The sequence below is a fragment of the Taudactylus pleione genome, unplaced genomic scaffold (genome assembly GCF_031769625.1).
Source record: "Taudactylus pleione unplaced genomic scaffold, aTauple2 ptg000007l, whole genome shotgun sequence".
NCBI classification, from domain to species: Eukaryota; Metazoa; Chordata; class Amphibia; order Anura; family Myobatrachidae; genus Taudactylus; species Taudactylus pleione.
In genome coordinates, this window is record NW_028284410.1 from 15580695 (window position 1) to 15601848 (window position 21154).

Here is a 21154-nt window from a genome sequence, read left to right on the forward strand (position 1 = left end):
CAGGAAAAGCTTTAAAAAATCAATAAAATATTGATAAAATATTAATTTCTTCACTCAAAAAATTATAATCCAGGCTTTAAAGTAGAATGGCTGTTCTTATTGAAAAGTCTCGATTCCAACATTATTTGCTTTGATCTTAGGAGATGCTTATTATTGAGAAGTCTCTGTTCCAACATAATTTGCCTTGATCTTGGGAAATGCTTCTTATTTCATATCTTTCTTCCGATTTTTTACTCCGATTTTACCATGGGATTCCAGGGATTATGCTTAACTGTGCACTTTGCTTACAACTACAGTACCCGGTATTCCCTGGAGGTCCCCCATCCAAGTACTGACCGGGCCCATTTCAACTTAACTTCCAAGAGCAGACGAGATTGGGTGTTTGAAAAATGGTTTGACTGTAGGAAATAGCTTCTACAGTAGCATATCCCATATCACATGGACATTAAGTCGGAGTCATCAATCTTATATAAAAGGTGCGATTTCATAATTATCATTGAATCCGAGTGGTGCCAGTGTTCTTAACTCAAAAATCCAATACATCTCCCTTTTAGATAACTTTTTTGCTAGATCTCCTCCTCTCTCTCCCAAGAGCATCTGTTCAATGGGTTTAAAAGTAAGGTCCTCTGGATTAGAGTTGTGATGAAGAAGAAAATGTTTCGACACAGCATGACCCTCCAGTTTATTCCGGATATTTCTTATATGTTCTTGAATGCATAGTTTAAGGGTTCTTTTCGTCTTCCCAATGTATTTTGTGCCACAAGTGCACTCCAAAAGATAAATGATAGAGGTAGAGTTACAATTCATATGTTGTTTTATTATATATTCTTTAGAGTTATCTGAATTCATAAAAGATCTCCTTTGTGGATGAAGATATCTGCATATATTGCACCGACCACATTTATAACTACCTGTACACTTTGGTAGCATATTATTATTTAGTGTGATATCCTGTATCATACTTGGGGCTAAAAAATCCTTGATACTCCAGGCCTTCCTAAATACCACCGGGGGTTTTGGAGGGAGAAAATCTTTAAGGATGGGGTCCATTAATAAAATATGCCAGTGTTTATTTAAAGTACTCCTGATTGTCTTCTCCTGATCATTAAACGTAGTAACAAAAGGAATGAATTTGTTATCTTGTGTATTTCTTTCTTTGTAAGTCAATAATTCTGATCTTTCCTTTTGATTAGTCTTCCTTGCAGCTTCCATCAAAAGTTCTTTTGGATAGTCCTTCTCAATGAACCTGTCTGCATATAGCCTTATTTGTTCTTCCGCTGTAACTGAATCACTGCAATTTCGCTTGATCCTAGAAAACTGAGAATGGGGTATATTATCTTTCCATTTCTTCAGATGTCCGCTATTATAATGTAGATAACTGTTTGTGTCAACCTTCTTTATAAAATTCTTAGTGACAACTCTGTTTTATTCATGCATAAGAATTAGGTCAAGAAATTCAATAGAGTGTTCGCTGATGTTAAATGTGAACTTCAAATTCATGTTATTCTTCATAATATGTGTGAAGAACATCTCAAAAGACTCCCTTGTTCCATTCCACACAATTAAAATGTCATCAATGTATCTTTTAAATAAAATGATCTGTTCTTTAAAAGGGTTGTTATTATAAATATGTTCTCTTTCCCAGCAGCCCATAAATAAATTGGCGAAGCTGGGGGCAAAAGTCGTCCCCATCGCCGTGCCACATATCTGCCGGTAAAACTGCTCTAAAAATTTAAAATAGTTATGGTTTAAAATGAACTTCATAAGATCACAAATAAAATTCCTATGTTCATTATTGATTGTTGCAGGAGACCTGTGAACATCAGACATAGGAACAGTGATATCCACACCCCATATCATGGGGAGACCAAGCTTAGAAATAGATTTACAACACTACAACGCATGGATTCTGGAAGTGACACTGAGAATTTTTTATCTCCGGACACGGAATTCACCATACAAAATCCAAAGAGAACATTTTTCAAAGAGACAACAAGATTAGCATCCCCTCTCAAAAGGAACCTAAGAGACGAAGAGGAAAACGGGGCGGTAGGAGGGAGAAGCCACAAAAGAAGGTTTCTACAGTAAGACCTGAGGAAAAAGGGATTTTTAATCTATCTAAACATATCCTTACTAAACCGGAAATAACTCTACTCAGCAAAGGCTTGAATTTTGCCCCAACAAGTAGTATGAATAAATTTCAGACATTCATTGACTTGAATAAATTTGTTAGAAATGTCACACTTAAGAGACATTTTATTAAGAAGGACAATGCAATAATAACGAACTACAATGAAGGGGAATCCAAATCTGGACTTAAATGCAAATCAAAGTATTATCCATTAGAATCGAAAGGCAATCATTTGAGTATGTTCTATGAACTTGTTAAGAAAGATCTTTGTGAAAATGAGGTACAACCAGTAGTTAAATGTATCTTTTAAATAAAATGATCTGTTCTTTAAAAGGGTTGTTATTATAAATATGTTCTCTTTCCCAGCAGCCCATAAATAAATTGGCGAAGCTGGGGGCAAAAGTCGTCCCCATCGCCGTGCCACATATCTGCCGGTAAAACTGCTCTAAAAATTTTAAATAGTTATGGTTTAAAATGAACTTCATAAGATCACAAATAAAATTCCTATGTTCATTATTGATTGTTGCATCAGCTTCCAGAAACTCTTTACTTGCATTTATCCCCTTCTCATGCTCGATACATGTATATAAGGCCTGGACATCTATAGTTGCCCATAAATAAGAACTCTTCCACCTCAGGGGTTCTATGATTTGAAGGACGCTTGTAGTGTCCTTTAAGTATGACTCCAGTTGCTTTACATACTTTGATAGAAAAATGTCCACGTATTCCGATAGATGTGACGTAAGGGAATCTATACCCGCTATAATGGGTCTTCCCGGAGGTTCTATTAGCGATTTGTGGATTTTCGGAAGAAAATAAAAAATGGGGGTAGTGGGACTAGTCTGGAAAAGATATTGGAATTCATCTTTTGTTAATATTCCATTATGTAGTCCATGAACCAGGAGTTTCCTCAATTCATCTATATAGTCATCCAAGGGGTCTTTATTCAATTTGATATATGACACTTCATCATCTAAAAGCCTATTAGCTTCTTTGATGTAGTAAGTCCTGTCCATGATCACTAGTCCCCCCCCTTTGTCTGCTTGTTTAATAATTATATCAGTATTCTTTTGTAAATTCTTTAATCCTTCCTTCTCTCTGTTTGTTAAATTATGTTTAACTACTGGTTGTACCTCATTTTCACAAAGATCTTTCTTAACAAGTTCATAGAACATACTCAAATGATTGCCTTTCGATTCTAATGGATAATACTTTGATTTGCATTTAAGTCCAGATTTTGATTCCCCTTCATTGTAGTTCGTTATTATTGCATTGTCCTTCTTAATAAAATGTCTCTTAAGTGTGACATTTCTAACAAATTTATTCAAGTCAATGAATGTCTGAAATTTATTCATACTACTTGTTGGGGCAAAATTCAAGCCTTTGCTGAGTAGAGTTATTTCCGGTTTAGTAAGGATATGTTTAGATAGATTAAAAATCCCTTTTTCCTCAGGTCTTACTGTAGAAACCTTCTTTTGTGGCTTCTCCCTCCTACCGCCCCGTTTTCCTCTTCGTCTCTTAGGTTCCTTTTGAGAGGGGATGCTAATCTTGTTGTCTCTTTGAAAAATGTTCTCTTTGGATTTTGTATGGTGAATTCCGTGTCCGGAGATAAAAAATTCTCAGTGTCACTTCCATAATCCATGCGTTGTAGTGTTGAAAATCTATTTCTAAGCTTGGTCTCCCCATGATATGGGGTGTGGATATCACTGTTCCTATGTCTGATGTTCACAGGTCTCCTGCAACAATCAATAATGAACATAGGAATTTTATTTGTGATCTTATGAAGTTCATTTTAAACCATAACTATTTTAAATTTTTAGAGCAGTTTTACCGGCAGATATGTGGTACGGCGATGGGGACGACTTTTGCCCCCAGCTTCGCCAATTTATTTATGGGCTGCTGGGAAAGAGAACATATTTATAATAACAACCCTTTTAAAGAACAGATCATTTTATTTAAAAGATACATTGATGACTTTTTAATTGTGTGGAATGGAACAAGGGAGTCTTTTGAGATGTTCTTCACACATATTATGAAGAATAACATGAATTTGAAGTTCACATTTAACATCAGCGAACACTCTATTGAATTTCTTGACCTAATTCTTATGCATGAAGAAAACAGAGTTGTGACTAAGAATTTTATAAAGAAGGTTGACACAAACAGTTATCTCCATTATAATAGCGGACATCTGAAGAAATGGAAAGATAATATACCCCATTCTCAGTTTTCTAGGATCAAGCGAAATTGCAGTGATTCAGTTACAGCGGAAGAACAAATAAGGCTATATGCAGACAGGTTCATTGAGAAGGACTATCCAAAAGAACTTTTGATGGAAGCTGCAAGGAAGACTAATCAAAAGGAAAGATCAGAATTATTGACTTACAAAGAAAGAAATATACAAGATAACAAATTCATTCCTTTTGTTACTACGTTTAATGATCAGGAGAAGACAATCAGGAGTACTTTAAATAAACACTGGCATATTTTATTAATGGACCCCATCCTTAAAGATTTTCTCCCTCCAAAACCCCCGGTGGTATTTAGGAAGGCCAGGAGTATCAAGGATTTTTTAGCCCCAAGTATGATACAGGATATCACACTAAATAATAATATGCTACCAAAGTGTACAGGTAGTTATAAATGTGGGAGGTGCAATATATGCAGATATCTTCATCCACAAAGGAGATCTTTTATGAATTCAGATAACTCTAAAGAATATATAATAAAACAACATATGAATTGTAACTCTACCTCTATCATTTATCTTTTGGAGTGCACTTGTGGCACAAAATACATTGGGAAGACAAAAAGAACCCTTAAACTACGCATTCAAGAACATATAAGGTATATCCGGAATAAACTGGAGGGTCATGCTGTGTCGAAACATTTTCTTCTTCATCACAACTCTAATCCAGAGGACCTTACTTTTAAACCCATTGAACAGGTGCTCTTGGGAGAGAGAGGAGGAGATCTAGCAAAAAAGTTATCTAAAAGGGAGATGTATTGGATTTTTGAGTTAAGAACACTGGCACCACTCGGATTCAATGATAATTATGAAATCGCACCTTTTATATAAGAAGATTGATGACTCCGACTTAATGTCCATGTGATATGGGATATGCTACTGTAGAAGCTATTTCCTACAGTCAAACCATTTTTCAAACACCCAATCTCATCTGCTCTTGGAAGTTAAGTTGAAATGGGCCCGGTCAGTACTTGGATGGGGGACCTCCAGGGAATACCGGGTACTGTAGTTGTAAGCAAAGTGCACAGTTAAGCATAATCCCTGGAATCCCATGGTAAAATCGGAGTAAAAAATCGGAAGAAAGATATGAAATAAGAAGCATTTCCCAAGATCAAGGCAAATTATGTTGGAACAGAGACTTCTCAATAATAAGCATCTCCTAAGATCAAAGCAAATAATGTTGGAATCGAGACTTTTCAATAAGAACAGCCATTCTACTTTAAAGCCTGGATTATAATTTTTTGAGTGAAGAAATTAATATTTTATCAATATTTTATTGATTTTTTAAAGCTTTTCCTGATTCTTTTAATACAGTTCTCAAGAAATTTATATACATATATGTGCCAAAAATTTTTATAAAATAATTTTTAATAGATATTTTTATACATATGGTTTTGTGGATTTAGGATATTTGCTTTATTTGCTATCCCCTTCTCTGAAACCATGTGGTTTTTTAAGAACATCCCCCCCCCCCTTTTTTTTTTTTTTTCCTTTTCCTTTAGTATAATATGTTGAAAATAATCTTTTGGAACAATTAGCTATATAATTGTGGATTATCCTGATATATGTTTATATATAGGCATACATACATGCTTTTCTGAGTAGTTGTGACTAGTTATATAAAGTTTTTGATCAGCTATGTAAATCTATGTTTCTATGGGTTTATATAGGTGAAAGACAATATAGGTCTTTCCCTTATTAGGATGATTATTTAATAAATATTCTAATCCTTCCCCCTTTTTCTTCTTTTTATAGCTGGAATTAATTGAATATTCATTCCCTAAGGTTTTGCCCAGAGTTGCACAGGTTAATATAGGAGTGCTGGAGTTTTAAATATGGTGGCTGGTTAAGAAGTATCCAGAAAGATGGCCGCGGTTACAAGATATCCTGAGGTGAATAGGATCCATAAAGATGGCCGCCGCCAGGAGGCACTACGCATGCGCAGGAGCAAAAGGATAAGCGGAAGTACCGTATCCTGGGAGCGGAAGCATGCACCTCGACAAGCACTATTAGCGCGACTGGACGAGCCGCACTTTGATGACGCGGCTACCAGATCGAAACCCAGGGCGGAAGTGCGTACCTATACAGCACTGTAAGCACGACGCAATGAGTCGCGTGTTTGGTGATGACGGGATCACGAGACTGAGCATCAGGGTGGAAGTGGCCGGACTTCCAAGACAAAACTGGCCGGACTTTTGGGCGGAAGTGATGACAGCCCGCAGTTTGTTATTCAATTTATATTTTATAAAACTACTAAATTACATGCTTTTAGGACTGATGGACATAACGTGACTACAGAATATATAGATTCACTGTAATATATCAGTAATAAGGAAGATTTAGGAAAAAAAAAGAAAAAAAAAAAATTACTGACAGGAAGTGATGTCATAATGAGTGTCAATTGTCCCTATTAGTGGGGTTTATAAGCCGGAGGGCATTAACAGCTAGGTATCCCCTTGATGAAGTCATAGATTGACGAAACGCGTTGGGAGGCTGATCATACATCCATGAACTCTTCAATTTCTTTTTTATCTAAAAGATAAGCTTTTTTCAGTTTATTCCTCCTTTTTATCCTATGTATATCATTTATTGCTATGTTTTTATGTACTTTTCATTATTGTAGGTGTCATATTTATGAATTAAATAATTTTTTTCATATTTAGATATATTCCTATTATTTTAAACACGTATTTATTCACTTGCATATATTATTTATTGAGGTTAAATTATTCACTTGGCACTTTATGTGTTTATTTCTGCACTTTGTTTTAAAACACTACATATGAATTACTAAGCGTTTTTCACAGATTTACTGAATTATTTAAATAGTTAATAGAGTGTACTAAGCACTTTTGTCGCTCACATTTCAACCTATGTGTACACTATCTTTATTTTAATTTATGGTGGCTAGCCACCACCAGACTTTTGTTGTTAAGAGCTGACACCTTTAATAGAGGAGTGCAATACACTGAGAGTCATTATAAACCCAGAAGGGTTATAAGGTGGTAATTTTTTCTGCTGTTGGCGCTGGGTACATCTACAATATCAAAATATATATATATATACACACAAAGGACCTTATTCAGAGGCGCCTCGATGTTTGGCCAGTGTGCATGGGAACGCCTACCATTTGGGGGAGGCCCCACTGACATCACTAGTGATGTCAGTGGAGAGCTTCCGGCTCTGACAGAGCCAGAAGCTCTCCAGGGCTTACGAAAAGTGAGACCCTACCCTAGGGTCTCGTCGTAAGCCCCGATGGTCGCGATGGTCTCTGACCATCGTGACCATCACCCGAGCGGTCGTTAGAGCTGTGGGTGTAAACCCACAGCCTAACGACCGAAACAGAGGTGGGCGGTCAGGATGCAAGCGGCCGCCCAGTTTCTGAGCGCTCGCTTGCATCCTCCGACCGCCTCTGAATGAGGGCCAAAGTCCAGTAATCCGGCACTCTCCATAAGTATATGTTACCTTGTCCAGGTGCCACCACACATCAGTACTCACAGTTTCCCACAGCAGTGCGGCACTCAGGCTACATATAAGCACTCAAACACGGTGAAGGTATCAACGTTTCAATTTGCTATATAAATTGAAACGTTGATACTTTCACCGTCTTTGAGTTCTTATATGGAGCCTGAGTGCCGCACTGCTATGGGAAACTATATATATATATATATAATGTCGAAATAAATAGGCACTCCAGGGACCACCATTTAGATTAGGGTGCCAGGACATGAGAAATATAAATGCAGAAAAAGGCACTCCTAAGTATATTCAAACACCGGAGTGTTTATTAAAAATCCATTCAATATAAAACGTCGCTGTACATTGTATGGATTTTTAATAAACACTCTGGTGTTTGAATCTACTTAGGAGTGCCGTTTTTCTGCATATATATATTTATTTATTTTACTTTTCTTTTTTTCTCAGTGTGGAAACACACAGTAAGTAATCTCTCAGTGGCCCTTTTGAAAAACAATGCATTAAATAATTGGTGGTCTGTGCTACTAGAACAGCTGGTGATTGATTGCTTTAGATGTGCAAAATAAAGTCTTCTGTTTTAAACAAAATATTTTAATTAAAATTCCGGCCTCCACCTAGCCCCTCAATAGCCGGCCAATCACACGCCTTAGTTATTATTTCACTATCATCCTCTAGGGACACTGGAACTTGGAGATTTAGAGGCACAGGCAGAAGTTTAGAACTATGTTTGAAACTCCTCCGCTTTCCATAACCCTGCAGAGAACTCAGTAGCACACTTTAGGGCCATAACTAGGAAAGTGCAACCGGTGCCGTCACACATATTGCAGTGGATTACTGCGGCAGTGCCATCCGGAGGATCCTTGGACTCCTATAATGCCATCCTGAGGATGCTCTGGGCAGTGCTGCTCTTTCCGTTGCTAGTGGAGTGTGTCCTGGGCACATGCAGTCTCTGCCTTTGCAGACAGTAACAGAAAGACCCTATGCTACTAACCTGCAATTGGGCCACAGCACAGGACCACACACCTGAGAGTGACTTCCCTCTAGACTGGGAGTGGGGAGCCTGTAGTTTTAGTCAATCTCGCTGTCGGCTAAAGCAGCTACAAATTTAGCACAGTCTGGCTATTATATGGTCATTCTCCAGGAGGCTGTTCTCCTAGGTGGTAACCATGTATGTTCTGGGTCCTAGGGGAGGTGCTTAACCCTGAACAGTTTGGTACCTGCTTCTTGGTGGGAAACTCTGCTAAAATACACAGACCCTCAAACATACAGATCCAGGTGCATCTCTTGAATATTTCCTGCAGGGCAGTTCTACAAAAATATTTAAATTAAAAAAATTCCGGCCTCCACCTAGCCCCTCAATAGCCGGCCAATCACACGCCTTAGTTATTTATTCGCTATCATCCTCTAGGGACAGTGGAAATTGGGGAAAACAGGGCTCAGCCAGGAGTTTGGAACTATGGGGTCTATTTACTAAACCTTGGATGGAGATAGAGTGAACTGAGGTAAGGTACCAGCCAATCAGCTCCTAACTGTCATGTCACAGGCTGTGTTTGAAAAATGGGAGTTAGGAGCTGATTGGCTGGTACCTTATCTCCGTTCACTTTATCTCCTAAAAAAGCTTAGTAAATAGACCCCTGTGTAACAAACTCCTCCCATTTCCATAGCCCACCCTGCAGAAGGCTCAGTAGTGCAGTTTTCACTGAGATGCATCTGGTATCGTGTTGTCTTATTTTAATTTGTTCGGGACATTCCCAACATTACTCACAGGCATCTACACATTATACACTGAGTACAGGGTGCCAGGGGCAGGCCTAGGAAGTGTAACCCCTGGTCCCTTCGCTTCATATATTGAGTGTGTCCCGTGAGCATGGAGTCACTGTCTTTGCAGACAGTAACAGAAAGACCCTATGCTACTAACCTGACATTAGGCTACAGCACTGTAACACGCACCTGAGGCCCAGATTTAGGAGAGAGATTTCCCTCTCGACTAGGAGTGGGGAGCTTGCAATTTTATTCAATCTAGCTGTCAGCTAAAGCAGCTATAAACTAAGCATAGTCTGGCCATTATAAGGTCATTCTCCAGGAGGATGTACTACTAGGTGGTAACCATGTATGTTCTGGGCCCAAGGGCAGGTGTTTTGAACAGTTGGTACCTGCTTCTTGGTGGGCATTTTTCACTGAGCAAATTCTGCTAAAATACACAGACTCCAAACATGCAAACCCAGGTGCATCTCTTGAATCTTTCCTGCAGGGTAGTTCTAGAAAGATATTTTAATTAAAATTCCGGCCTCCACCTAGCCCCTCAATAGCCGGCCAATCACACGCCTTAGATATGCAGATCTATGTGCATTTCTTCTATAACTCTCCTGCAGGGAAGTATTAGAGTCATTTATCTAATAACTTGGGGCTCTTTTTAAGGTTGGGATTGGGGGGAGGGGGGTGGTAGGCGGCAGCGTAAAAATGGACTCCATTAAATAGCTATATTACTAGCCTATCCTTAAACTACAGTATAACTACACTATTCCTTCACTGTGCATAACTGCTCTATTCTTACACTGTTACTATACCATCTTTGTACTATTACTATGCTATCCCAATGGTATTACTACAATATCCCTACACTGTTACTATGCTATCACTATACTATTAATACACTATCCCTACACTGTTACTATCCCATATTTGTACTATTACTATGCTATCCCAATGGTATTACTACAATATCCCTACACTGTTACTATGCTATCACTATACTATTATTACACTGTCCCTACACTATTATTCTTTCACTATTACTATTCTTACACTATCCATACACTGTTACTATGCTATCACTATACTATTATTACACTATCCCTACACTAGTATTCTTACACTATTAAACTATTCTATCCCTATGCTATTCTTACACTATCCCTACACTGTCAGTATCCATTTCTTACACTATTACTATGTAATTCCTACACTATACCTATGTTATCACTATACTATTATTACACTGTCCCTACACTGTTTTTGCTTACACTATTACTATTCTATCCCTATGCTATTCTTACACTATCCCTACACTGTTGCTATGCTATCACTATACTATTATTAATCTATCCCTACACTAGTATTTCTACACTATTACTATTCTATCCCTATGCTATTCTTACACTATACCTACACTGTCACTATGCTATTACCATACTATTATTAAACTATCCATACACTAGTATTCTTACACTATTACTATTCTATCCCTATGCTATTCTTACACTATCCTTACACTGTCACTATCCTATTCTTACACTATTACTATGTTATCACTATACTATTATTGCACTGTCCCTACACTATTATTCTTACACTATTCTACCCCTATGCTATTCTAACACTATCCCTACACTGGTAGTATGCTATCACTATACTATTATTACACTATCCCTACACTGGTACTATGCTATCACTATACTATTATTACACTATCCCTACACTGTTACAATGCTATCACTATACTATTATTACACTATCCCTACACTAGTATTCTTACACTATTACTATTCTATCCCTATGCTATTCTTACACTATCCCTACAATGTCACTATCCTATTCTTACACTATTAGTAACCTATCTGAAAATTACAGTATAACTGCACTATACCTACACTATTACTATGATATCCCTACACTATTACTACACTATTACAGATAGGGCAAGCATGGGTATAACACAATTGTCTACATCTAAAACATAAAACTCTACTCTACAGATACTGCAACTTGCAACTGCACAAACCCAGGTGCATCTCTTGAATCTTTCATGCAGGGTAGTTCTAGAAAGATATTTTAATTAAAATTCCGGCCTCCACCTAGCCCCTCAATAGCCGGCCAATCACACGCCTTAGATATGCAGATCTAGGTGCATTTCTTCTATAACTCTCCTGCAGGGAAGTATTAGAGTAATTTATCTAATAACTTGGGGCTCTTTTTAAGGTTGGGATTGGGGGGAGGGGGGTGGTAGGCGGCAGCGTAAAAATGGCCTCCATTATATAGCTATATTACTAGCCTATCCTTAAACTACAGTATAACTACACTATTCCTACATTGTGCATAACTACTCTATTCTTACACTGTTACTATACTATCTTTGTACTATCACTATGCTATCCCTATGGTATTATTACACTATCCCTAAACTGTTACTATGCTATCACTATACTATTATTACACTGTCCCTACACTATTATTCTTACACCATTACTATTCTTACACTATCCCTACACTGTTACTATGCTATCACTATACTATTATTACACTATCCCTATACTAGTATTCTTACACTATTACTATTCTATCCCTATGCTATTCTTACACAATCCCTACACTGTTACTATGCTATCACTATACTATTATTAATCTATCCCTATACTATTATTCTTACACTATTACTATTCTATCCCTATGCTATTCTTACACTATCACTATCCTATTCTTACACTATTACTATGTTATCACTATACTATTATTACACTATCCCTACACTGTTACAATGCTATCACTATACTATTATTACACTATCCCTACACTAGTATTCTTACACTATTACTATTCTTACACTATCCATACACTGTTACTATGCTATCACTATACTATTATTACACTATCCCTACACTAGTATTCTTACACTATTACTATTCTATCCCTATGCTATTCTTACACTATCCCTACACTGTCACTATCCTATTCTTACACTATTACTATGTTATCACTATACTATTATTGCACTGTCCCTACACTATTATTCTTACACTATTCTATCCCTATGCTATTCTAACACTATCCCTACACTGGTACTATGCTATCACTATACTATTATTACACTATCCCTACACTGGTACTATGCTATCACTATACTATTATTACACTATCCCTACACTGTTACAATGCTATCACTATACTATTATTACACTATCCCTACACTAGTATTCTTACACTATTACTATTCTATCCCTATGCTATTCTTACACTATCCCTACACTGTCACTATCCTATTCTTACACTATTACTAACCTATCTGAAAATTACAGTATAACTGCACTATACCTACACTATTACTATGATATCCCTACACTATTACTACACTATTACAGATAGGGCAAGCATGGGAATAACACAATTGTCTACATCTAAAACATAAAACTCTACTCTACAGATACTGCAACTTGCAACTGCACCAACCCAGGTGCATCTCTTGAATCTTTCCTGCAGGGTAGTTCTAGAAAGATATTTTAATTAAAATTCCGGCCTCCACCTAGCCCCTCAATAGCCGGCCAATCACACGCCTTAGATATGCAGATCTATGTGCATTTCTTCTATAACTCTCCTGCAGGGAAGTATTAGAGTAATTTATCTAATAACTTGGGGCTCTTTTTAAGGTTGGGATTGGGGGGAGGGGGGTGGTAGGCGGCAGCGTAAAAATGGACTCCACTAAATAGCTATATTACTAGCCTATCCTTAAACTACAGTATAACTACACTATTCCTTCACTGTGCATAACTGCTCTATTCTTACACTGTTACTATACCATCTTTGTACTATTACTATGCTATCCCAATGGTATTACTACAATATCCCTACACTGTTACTATGCTATCACTATACTATTAATACACTATCCCTTCACTGTTACTATACCATATTTGTACTATTACTATGCTATCCCAATGGTATTACTACAATATCCCTACACTGTTACTATGCTATCACTATACTATTATTACACTGTCCCTACACTATTATTCTTTCACTATTACTATTCTTACACTATCCATACACTGTTACTATGCTATCACTATACTATTATTACACTATCCCTACACTAGTATTCTTACACTATTACTATTCTATCCCTATGCTATTCTTACACTATCCCTACACTGTCAGTATCCATTTCTTACACTATTACTATGTAATTCCTACACTATACCTATGTTATCACTATACTATTATTACACTGTCCCTACACTGTTTTTGCTTACACTATTACTATTCTATCCTTATGCTATTCTTACACTATCCCTACACTGTTGCTATGCTATCACTATACTATTATTAATCTATCCCTACACTAGTATTTCTACACTATTACTATTCTATCCCTATGCTATTCTTACACTATACCTACACTGTCACTATGCTATCACCATACTATTATTAAACTATCCATACACTAGTATTCTTACACTATTACTATGCTATCACTATACTATTATTACACTATCCCTACACAAGTATTCTTACACTATTACTATTCTATCCCTATGCTATTCTTACACTATCCTTACACTGTCACTATCCTATTCTTACACTATTACTATGTTATCACTATACTATTATTGCACTGTCCCTACACTATTATTCTTACACTATTCTATCCCTATGCTATTCTAACACTATCCCTACACTGGTACTATGCTATCACTATACTATTATTACACTATCCCTACACTGGTACTATGCTATCACTATACTATTATTACACTATCCCTACACTGTTACAATGCTATCACTATACTATTATTACACTATCCCTACACTAGTATTCTTACACTATTACTATTCTATCCCTATGCTATTCTTACACTATCCCTACAATGTCACTATCCTATTCTTACACTATTAGTAACCTATCTGAAAATTACAGTATAACTGCACTATACCTACACTATTACTATGATATCCCTACACTATTACTACACTATTACAGATAGGGCAAGCATGGGAATAACACAATTGTCTACATCTAAAACATAAAACTCTACTCTACAGATACTGCAACTTGCAACTGCACAAACCCAGGTGCATCTCTTGAATCTTTCCTGCAGGGTAGTTCTAGAAAGATATTTTAATTAAAATTCCGGCCTCCACCTAGCCCCTCAATAGCCGGCCAATCACACGCCTTAGATATGCAGATCTAGGTGCATTTCTTCTATAACTCTCCTGCAGGGAAGTATTAGAGTAATTTATCTAATAACTTGGGGCTCTTTTTAAGGTTGGGATTGGGGGGAGGGGGGTGGTAGGCGGCAGCGTAAAAATGGCCTCCATTATATAGCTATATTACTAGCCTATCCTTAAACTACAGTATAACTACACTATTCCTACATTGTGCATAACTACTCTATTCTTACACTGTTACTATACTATCTTTGTACTATCACTATGCTATCCCTATGGTATTATTACACTATCCCTAAACTGTTACTATGCTATCACTATACTATTATTACACTGTCCCTACACTATTATTCTTACACCATTACTATTCTTACACTATCCCTACACTGTTACTATGCTATCACTATACTATTATTACACTATCCCTATACTAGTATTCTTACACTATTACTATTCTATCCCTATGCTATTCTTACACAATCCCTACACTGTTACTATGCTATCACTATACTATTAATAATCTATCCCTATACTATTATTCTTACACTATTACTATTCTATCCCTATGCTATTCTTACACTATCACTATCCTATTCTTACACTATTACTATGTTATCACTATACTATTATTACACTATCCCTACACTGGTACTATGCTATCACTATACTATTATTACACTATCCCTACACTGTTACAATGCTATCACTATACTATTATTACACTATCCCTACACTAGTATTCTTACACTATTACTATTCTATCCCTATGCTATTCTTACACTATCCCTACAATGTCACTATCCTATTCTTACACTATTAGTAACCTATCTGAAAATTACAGTATAACTGCACTATACCTACACTATTACTATGATATCCCTACACTATTACTACACTATTACAGATAGGGCAAGCATGGGAATAACACAATTGTCTACATCTAAAACATAAAACTCTACTCTACAGATACTGCAACTTGCAACTGCACCAACCCAGGTGCATCTCTTGAATCTTTCCTGCAGGGTAGTTCTAGAAAGATATTTTAATTAAAATTCCGGCCTCCACCTAGCCCCTCAATAGCCGGCCAATCACACGCCTTAGATATGCAGATCTAGGTGCATTTCTTCTATAACTCTCCTGCAGGGAAGTATTAGAGTAATTTATCTAATAACTTGGGGCTCTTTTTAAGGTTGGGATTGGGGGGAGGGGGGTGGTAGGCGGCAGCGTAAAAATGGCCTCCATTATATAGCTATATTACTAGCCTATCCTTAAACTACAGTATAACTACACTATTCCTACATTGTGCATAACTACTCTATTCTTACACTGTTACTATACTATCTTTGTACTATCACTATGCTATCCCTATGGTATTATTACACTATCCCTAAACTGTTACTATGCTATCACTATACTATTATTACACTGTCCCTACACTATTATTCTTACACCATTACTATTCTTACACTATCCCTACACTGTTACTATGCTATCACTATACTATTATTACACTATCCCTATACTAGTATTCTTACACTATTACTATTCTATCCCTATGCTACTCTTACACTATCACTATCCTATTCTTACACTATTACTATGTTATCACTATACTATTCTTACACTACCCCTACACTGTCACGATCCTATTCTTACACTATTACTATGTTATCACTATACTACTATTACACTGTCCCTACACTATTATTCTTACACTATTACTATTCTATCCCTATGCTATTCTTACACTATCCCTACACTATCACTATCCTATTCTTACACTATTACTCTGTTATCACTATACTATTCTTACACTATCCCTACACTGTCACGATCCTATTCTTACACTATTACTGTTATCACTATACTATTATTACACTGTACCTACACTGTTATTGCTTACACTATTACTATTCTATCCCTATGCTATTCTTACACTATCCCTACACTGTTGCTATGCTATCACTATACTATTATTAATCTATCCCTACACTAGTATTCCTACACTATTACTATTCTATCCCTATGCTATTCTTACACTATCCCTACACTGTCACTATCCTATTCTTACACTATTACTATGTTATCACTATACTATTATTACACTATCCCTACACTGGTACTATGCTATCACTATACTATTATTACACTATCCCTACACTGTTACAATGCTATCACTATACTATTATTACACTATTCCTACACTAGTATTCTTACACTATTACTATTCTATCCCTATGCTATTCTTACACTATCCCTACACTGTCACTAACCTATTCTTACACTATTACTAACCTATCTGAAAATTACAGTATAACTGCACTATACCTACACTATTACTATGATATCCCTACACTATTACTACACTATTACAGATAGGGCAAGCATGGGAATAACACAATTGTCTACATCTAAAACATAAAACTCTACTCTACAGATACTGCAACTTGCAACTGCACCAACCCAGGTGCATCTCTTGAATCTTTCCTGCAGGGTAGTTCTAGAAAGATATTTTAATTAAAATTCCGGCCTCCACCTAGCCCCTCAATAGCCGGCCAATCACACGCCTTAGATATGCAGATCTAGGTGCATTTCTTCTATAACTCCCCTGCAGGGAAGTATTAGAGTGATTTATCTAATAACGGGGCTCTTTTTAAGGTTGGGATTGGGTGGAGAGGGGTGGTAGGCGGCAGCGTAAAAAATGGCCTCCATTATATAGCTATATTACTAGCCTATCCTTAAACTACAGTATAACTACACTATTCCTACATTGTGCATAACTACTCTATTCTTACACTGTTACTATACTATCTTTGTACTATCACTATGCTATCCCTATGGTATTATTACACTATCCCTAAACTGTTACTATGCTATCACTATACTATTATTACACTGTCCCTACACTATTATTCTTACACTATTACTATTCTTACACTATCTCTACACTGTTACTATGCTATCACTATACTATTATTACACTATCCCTACACTAGTATTCTTACACTATTACTATTCTATCCCTATGCTATTCTTACACTATCCCTACACTGTCACTATCCATTTCTTACACTATTACTATGCTAGTCCTACACTATACCTATGTTATCACTATACTATTATTACACTGTCCCTACACTGTTTTTGCTTACACTATTACTATTCTATCCCTATGCTATTCTTACACTATCCCTACACTGTTGCTATGCTATCACTATACTATTATTAATCTATCCCTACACTAGTATTTCTACACTATTACTATTCTATCCCTATGCTATTCTTACACTATCCCTACACTATCACTATCCTATTCTTACACTATTACTATGTTATCACTATACTATTATTACACTATCCCTACACTAGTATTTTTACACTATTACTATTCTATCCCTATGCTATTCTTACACTATACCTACACTGTCACTATGCTATCACCATACTATTATTAAACTGTCCATACACTAGTATTCTTACACTATTACTATGCTATCACTATACTATTATTACACTATCCCTACACTAGTATTCTTACACTATTACTATTCTATCCCTATGCTATTCTTACACTATCCCTCTACTGTCACTATCCTATTCTTACACTATTACTATGTTATCACTATACTATTATTGCACTGTCCCTACACTATTATTCTTACACTATTCTATCCCTATGCTATTCTAACACTATCCCTACACTGGTACTATGCTATCACTATACTATTATTACACTATCCCTACACTGGTACTATGCTATCACTATACTATTATTATTACACTATCCCTACACTGTTACAATGCTATCACTATACTATTATTACACTATCCCTACACTAGTATTCTTACACTATTACTATTCTATCCCTATGCTATTCTTACACTATCCCTACAATGTCACTATCCTATTCTTACACTATTACTAACCTATCTGAAAATTACAGTATAGCTGCACTATACCTACACTATTACTATGATATCCCTACACTATTACTACACTATTACAGATAGGGCAAGCATGGGAATAACACAATTGTCTACATCTAAAACATAAAACTCTACTCTACAGATACTGCAACTTGCAACTGCACCAACCCAGGTGCATCTCTTGAATCTTTCCTGCAGGGTAGTTCTAGAAAGATATTTTAATTAAAATTCCGGCCTCCACCTAGCCCCTCAATAGCCGGCCAATCACACGCCTTAGATATGCAGATCTAGGTGCATTTCTTCTATAACTCTCCTGCAGGGAAGTGTTAGAGTAATTTATCTAATAACTTGGGGCTCTTTTTAAGGTTGGGATTGGGGGTAGGGGGGTGGTAGGCGGCAGCGTAAAAATGGCCTCCATTATATAGCTATATTACGAGCCTATCCTTAAACTAGAGTATAACTACACTATTCCTACATTGTGCATAACTACTCTATTCTTACACTGTTACTATACTATCTTTGTACTATCACTATGCTATCCCTATGGTATTATTACACTATCCCTAAACTGTTACTATGCTATCACTATACTATTATTACACTGTCCCTACACTATTATTCTTACACTATTACTATTCTTACACTATCCCTACACTGTTACTATGCTATCACTATACTATTATTACACTATCCCTATACTAGTATTCTTACACTATTACTATTCTATACCTATGCTATTCTTACTCAATCCCTACACTGTTACTATGCTATCACTATACTATTATTAATCTATCCCTACACTATTATTCTTACACTATTACTATTCTATCCCTATGCTATTCTTACACTATCACTATCCTATTCTTACACTATTACTATGTTATCACTATACTATTCTTACACTATCCCTACACTGTCATGATCCTATTCTTACACTATTACTATGTTATCACTATACTACTATTACACTGTCCCTTCACTATTATTCTTACACTATTACTATTCTATCCCTATGCTATTCTTACACTATCCCTACACTATCACTATGCTATCACCATACTATTATTAAACTATCCATACACTAGTATTCTTACACTATTACTATGCTATCACTATACTATTATTACACTATCCCTACACTAGTATTCTTACACTATTACTATTCTATCCCTATGCTATTCTTACACTATCCCTACACTGTCACTATCCTATTCTTACACTATTACTATGTTATCACTATACTATTATTACACTATCCCTACACTAGTATTTTTATACTATTACTATTCTATCCCTATGCTATTCTTACACTATCCCTACACTGTCACTATCCTATTCTTACACTATTACTATGTTATCCCTACACTATTAATATGTTATCACTACACTATTAAAATGTTATCACTATACTGCACTGTCCCTACACTATTATTCTTACACTATTCTATCCCTATGCTATTCTAACACTATCCCTACACTGGTACTATGCTATCCCTATGCGATTCTAACACTATCCCTACACTGGTACTATGCTATCACTATACTATTATTACACTATCCCTACACTGTTACAATGCTATCACTATACTATTATTACACTATCCCTACACTAGTATTCTTACACTATTACTATTTTATCCCTATGCTATTCTTACACTATCCCTACAATGTCACTATCCTATTCTTACACTATTAGTAACCTATCTGAAAATTACAGTATAACTGCACTATACCTACACTATTACTATGATATCCCTACACTATTACTACACTATTACAGATAGGGCAAGCATGGGAATAACACAATTGTCTACATCTAAAACATAAAACTCTACTCTACAGATACTGCAACTTGCAACTGCACCAACCCAGGTGCATCTCTTGAATCTTTCCTGCAGGGTAGTTCTAGAAAGATATTTTAATTAAAATTCCGGCCTCCACCTAGCCCCTCAATAGCCGGCCAATCACACGCCTTAGATATGCAGATCTAGGTGCATTTCTTCTATAACTCCCCTGCAGGGAAGTATTAGAGTGATTTATCTAATAACTTGGGGCTCTTTTTAAGGTTGGGGTTGGGGGGAGAGGGGTGGTAGGTGGCAGCGTAAAAATGGCCTCCATTATATAGCTCTATTACTAGCCTATCCTTAAACTACAGTATAACTACTCAATTCCTACACTGTGCATTACTACTCTATTCCTACACTGTTACTATACTATCTTTGTACTATCACTATGCTATCCCTATGGTATTATTACACTATCCCTAAACTGTTACTATGCTATCACTATACTATTATTACACTATCCCTACACTATTATTCTTTCACTATTACTATGCTATCACTAGGCTATTCTTACACTGTCACTATCCTATTTTTACACTATTACTATGTTATCCCTACACTATTACTAACCTATCTGAAAATTACAGT

General features: G+C 36.3%; 2 pseudogenes; one reads left to right on the forward strand and one right to left on the reverse strand.

Moving 5' to 3' along the window:
• Window positions 1-287: 287 nt before the first annotated feature.
• Window positions 288-406, reverse strand: LOC148542917 (5S ribosomal RNA; annotated as a pseudogene).
• Window positions 407-5272: 4866 nt separating this feature from the next.
• Window positions 5273-5391, forward strand: LOC148542918 (5S ribosomal RNA; annotated as a pseudogene).
• The last annotated feature ends 15763 nt before the right edge of the window (window positions 5392-21154 follow it).